The sequence below is a fragment of the Rattus norvegicus genome, chromosome 20 (genome assembly GCF_021556685.1).
Source record: "Rattus norvegicus strain SHRSP/BbbUtx chromosome 20, alternate assembly SHRSP_T2T, whole genome shotgun sequence".
Classification (NCBI taxonomy): domain Eukaryota; kingdom Metazoa; phylum Chordata; class Mammalia; order Rodentia; family Muridae; genus Rattus; species Rattus norvegicus.
The window spans coordinates 16,378,311-16,383,892 of NC_141553.1; the positions used below are offsets into that span (position 1 = coordinate 16,378,311).

Consider the following 5,582-nt stretch of genomic DNA (forward strand, 5'->3'; position numbering starts at 1 on the left):
TAAAATGAAATTTCAAAAATTAACAAGAAAATTTTCACTTTCTCTTCCATTACCCTCCTACCACTTCTTTGAAGATCTTTGGTATTATTTGGGGGGGGGGTGATTTGTCTTTTTCATGAGTTGATTTTAAACAAGGAAGTAACTGAAACATCTGTGAAAGAGACTAATGTAAGAGGTAATGACATGGGAGACCTCAAATGACAATATGGTTTAGGAAAATGTCAAATTTTGCTGAACAGAATCTGGATGGCATCAGCTACAGAGAGTCCTGTACTGCCCAGGTCATGTCTTCCGGTGTCCCTCTGAGCTCAGACCCTTCTTCCAGGGACCCGATTTCCGGTGACAATGGTGTTCACCACAGAGATTCACTGTGTCTCCTCAGCCTTATTTAATGAAATCCACTGCCATTTAAATGTTCGACCTTCCTGAATATTTCCATACTTATTACTTGCTATTTTGCGATTGAAAAAACACGTTTCCATACTGATCAGATTAAGACACCGTTTATATTTAGGAGAATAATTTCCTTCTCTAGATGCTCGTTGGAAGTGTGGTGGCACTGCTGTGGCTAAGGGTAACCATGCAGATCTCCCTCGTGCTCTCCCCTAAACTCTGTTCCCAGCTGCGAGTCCTACCGCAAAAATCTTTTAGGAGACAGTTGATTCCTGGACATAGAGAAAGAACGGAAAAGGTCAACTGTAATGACTTTGTCTAAAACTCGAATTCAATACCCCTGAAAAAGCCAGAAAATATCAGCATTTATGGGGAGGGCTATTGGCAGGGAAGCTCTTGTACAGTTGTAATCGGTTTAAAGCTACTTTTATACATGATTTATTTTCTCAGTTGCTACCCTGCAGTCTTCAACCACAAGCACTGGGTGCTATATTCTATATCCCAACACCTTCGACAGCAGCCTTCAATTATCATTTAAATGTATCAGTACTTTACAAAAGCAAGAGCAATTTTCTTCTTCAGTTGCTTACTGGGGACCAAAGCATTGCCTAGCAAAGAACAAATGAGCAGAGAAAAGAATATGTAAACATAGGAACTGAATGTTCATTTTTCAGATCAAATAAATGGTTAAAATCCTTCCAGATTGTCATAGACCTTTGTTGCTACAAGAAGCATCAATTCAAAGTCAAATGGCTGGACCTAACATTTTGTTCCTTGGAAATCTTGGAAGGGGGATAACACATTTATTTCTGTTATGGAAAAATAGGTATTTGGCAGTTATCCGAATTCATACATAATATTTGCAAGTAATGATGCCATTTTAAACTAACTCAAGGATTTTGTTGGCGTTTATTTTTTCCCCTATTCAAGTGCATATTTGTGGAATATGGAACGACCGTGAAGTGGGCATGGAGTTCTAGTTAGAGAGTCCAGAGTAAAGGTTCAAAGAGTTGCATTTTCATTCAGTTATATATAATTCTGCTTGAACTCCGGTATACTTATGAGAGGGGAGAGCCCCGCTGAGGTTTCCCACAATGGGAAACAACGACAATGTATGTTCATAGAATTTGAGCACTGACAGATAGATCGCTTTTTCACTCCGTCTAATTTTTCTTTAAGAGATTTTAGCCTTAGCATCCATGGTTGGATGCTAGAGGCAGACCTGAGGTTGTCAGGAGAAAAGTGCACTGTAAAGTTTAACATCCTACTGAAACTCCATATCCACTTTGTTTAATGAATGAAGTATGCTGGCTTCTAAAGCATGGTGTGATCTGAAACTTGGCACCCCCGTCTTCAAACCATATCGCTTTATTGATGCCAGGATTAAGTGATTTGGGGCAGGCATGCATGCTTTGAATCTCTCAGATGGTATCTCTTAAAAGGATCCCTGCTGGTGGTGCCTTCCTCTAGTTACATGCAAATTTAACACATTTGAAAATAGAGTTATACATGTAACTGATAAGAATGCGGTTATCATAGATTTAATGGTTCTTGGACCCAGCAGCTGAACCTCTGTAGGAGATAAATGGGGAATTATAGCTCTAAGGGACAGGGGTAGCCGGTCATGTAACTGAAGCTTGGAGACACAAGTTGTAGAGGACAGGGTGTAGCAAGAACTCCAGGAAGGACCTAGTTTTTCTTGTCAGAGCCTGCAGGGGGCTCCTGCTCCAACCCATCCTTTGAAGTCTGGTTTTGATTTCTAAAGATTTCATAGAAAACCATTCAGTTGTTTTATGGCATATTCGTTCGTACTGTGAGTTTCTCAAATGCTCACCCACACTAAGAATATCATTTGATGTTTAAAAAAATGCACACCGTGTTAACTGTGGCAGGCATGCAGCTTATTGGCAGATAGTTTTCAACTTACGTGAGCATATTATTAAATTGATACTTACATTATGTACATTATGTATCATCTAGCCTTATGTGGAGCTTGTACACTGAACATTGCCCTCCTTCCTGGCTCTAAGTCCAATTTAATTTGGGACCTTATTGTGGTAAGAATGTTTTTGTCTCTTAGTTGTAATTTGAAGTCCTAAAACCCAGTGTCGTGGCATTAGAAGGTGTGGCTTTGGAGGGAATCATTTTCTTTTCTTTCTTTTTTTTTCTTTTTCTTCTTCTTTTTTCTTTTTTTCGGAGCTGGGGACCGAACCCCGGGCCTTGCGCTTGCTAGGCAAGCGCTCTACACTGACTAAATGCCCAACCCCAGGAGGGAATCATTTTCAAATGAACTCTTTCAGAGTGATCTCAGCAACAGGAGAACAGGGAACTACATTTCCCTTCATAGGATTTGGAAGCCATAGATGGGCTCATACCTAGAACTAAGTCTGTTAGCACTTTGGTCTTGAACTCCCAGCTTTGAGAACTATAATAAGTGTCTGTCATTGGATTACCTAGTATATACATAACATTTCATCACACAAGCCCCAGCGGACTAATGCAGTTCTGAAAAGAGGGAAGCTAGAAATCTAGCACAGGATAACCACCAGAAGTTGGAAGATCGCATCCAAAAGCCATTTAACTATTTCCAACTTCCCCATTTACCTTACTAAATTAAAGAAGTGTGTGTTTTAATCAAGCTTTCTAAATGAGCACATTCTCCCTGAAGGAGTAATTAATTACCCATGAATGTTAATTATGTTCTGCAGGTTAATTTTCTTCCTGGATAGCATTGCACAAGAGATCTGAGGTTGATAGATCATCCTCCACCTGGAAGGTCACCTGTGCTAACCGAATCAGTCTTGGCGAGAGATCCCAAGGTTGGGACCCAAGGTCGTCTTGCTTGCCATACATAAGACTAGAGCTTACAGTCCTAACATACTGGTGCAAGTCTCATTGCAGAATGAGGTCTAGCCTGTGTCATTCTAACCTAATTTTAGAGACTTTTTTTTTTGGCCTGGATTTCTGCCTTATAAATATTGTTAAATAATTTCTGTAACGGCTGCTTAGTGCAGTCATCAACTTTCCCAATTAAATACAATTTTGTTAGCTTTCTTTTTTCTATTCAAGTAGACGTTTGTAGCATAGGCAATGACTCTAAGGTGGATATGCAGACTCTGTAAAAAGAGTCCACGATGATAGCTCAAATAAGTCACATTTTCATTTAACTCCAGATGTGATATAATTCTTCCTGGACTCCAGTATGTTTATGAGAAGGGAGAGCCCTGCTGAGGTTTCACACAATGGGAAGCACAAAGATGTATGTTCATGGAATTTGAGCACTCACAGGTGGATAGCTTTCACTCCATCTAATTTTTCTTTAACAGATTTTAGTCTTGGCATCCATGGTTGGAGGTACTGCTAGAGGCAGGACTAAGGTTGTCAGGAGGCAAGTAAGCTGTAAAGTTTAACATCCTACCCAAAGTGCAAATCCACATTGTTTATGAACACAGTATGCCAGCTTCTAAAGCACAGTGGGATCTGAAACTTGACACCCTTGTCTCCAAACCATACCTCTTTACTGATGCCAGGATTGAATGAGCTGGGGCTTCCTATCTGTCAGATACAGACTTTTCCAACTCATGGTGAAGTTTGATGAAACTTATTAACTAGCAGAGTGGTACCATGATGCCCTTTAGATACCTATGGAAACACTTGCTGGTAATCACTATCTTGGTGGTTAATCTGTTCAAGGAAGGAAAGGTTGAGATAGCACTGGAGATTATACCTTTTAAAGAAGTCTGAGAAGGTACAACCCGTCTCCCTTCCGCTCTTTATGATCCAGATTGTTGCCAAGCTACTGTTGCCAAGCAGGTTATGTGCTGGTGAAGCTGGCATTATTAGGAAGTCATGGCTGATTTGAACAGAGCAGAACAGAGCAAACTTGGCTCTCTGATGATATCATTTACTGCTCAAATCAAGCCCGTTACAGCAGCAACAAAGCTTAATTCCTTTCAATGGCTGGATCATAATATTCTATCACATGTATTTACCATACTTCGAGAAGTCTGGCTTTTTTTCTTCCCGGTGGTCCTCTAAATTATATATGTATTTCTTGTCCAAGACCTCCATACATTTAATTTTCTAAACTGAACATAGAATTTAGAGATAACTGTCACTTCCTTTTTAGCAAGAAGCCAAGCGTCCAAGGTCACAGAAGCTACATTAAGTGGTTTGTATACTTAGTCATAATATACTATTAGGGAGAAAAAAGGCTTTAATCAATTTAGTATGAAAAGATGGCCACGATTTTCTACTCATTAAGAGAACAGATTAATTAATTACTAAACACAAATTTAATGGTGTTTGTTCCAAAAGATACTTAATTTCACCATGTTGAAAAATATATTACTTAGAAAGAGACCTGGGTCAAAAACTTCCTAGTGTTATTTAATAATTATGTAGTTTTAAGCAAACTAGGTAAAATCATGAAACTTTAATTTAAAATGAAGGCCAACATTCCTGAAATGATATTTACATGTAATGCTATCAATCATCTATCAGTAACTTACCCAACTTTAAATTTATGATAAGTGTTAAAAGAAATACTTAATCTTAAACCACAAGGACTTTTTGTTAGGAAATATGCAAATATAAGTTATCATTCATATTTTAATAAATATAAATAGTGAATTATAGACTCAATAAAGGACATTAGAAGTAAGTTACTAAGACAAAATTTATATGTGTCAAAAACTATAAATCTTAGGTGTGAGTGATTAACTTTGTATTTATACAGTTCACACACTTCCCAGGGAAGGTCAATAAAATGACACTGCCCCATAGATGGAGACAGAAAACAGTTTCTCCTGCCTCTTGGTGTTCTCCCAAACTCCACCCCAGTGAATGAGCATCCTGTAAGAAAACTATTCAAACTTCTATAATCCTGGTCTTTTCCTGTTCTGGCTTACTTCTGAACAAAATTTAATTTGTGGTTCTACAGTGCTTAGAGTGTGGCTGAAAGTTTGCTCAGGATAACTTTAAGATCTGTCTGTCTATCTGTCTATCTATCTACCTATCTCCACATATTTGTGTATTTTTATTTTACTCTTTTTATGGTGATGGGAATTGTGCTTGGGGTCTTACACTTATACAACACACCTTATCAATGAGACACATCCACAGTCCCCTCCTATTTTAATATATTGGCAATAGGTATAAATTGGAGAAAACTCAATGAGACCTGATCT

At 38.4% G+C, this 5,582-nt stretch overlaps 1 long non-coding RNA gene across 1 annotated transcript; it reads right to left on the bottom strand.

The window, feature by feature from the left end:
• Positions 1 to 487: 487 nt before the first annotated feature.
• LOC134483786 (uncharacterized) lies at positions 488 to 4,125 on the bottom strand. Its single transcript, XR_015646000.1, has 2 exons — positions 3,907 to 4,125; positions 488 to 665 (listed from the first exon to the last, which is right to left on the bottom strand). It is a non-coding gene; the product is annotated as an uncharacterized LOC134483786 (long non-coding RNA).
• Positions 4,126 to 5,582: the final 1,457 nt, after the last annotated feature.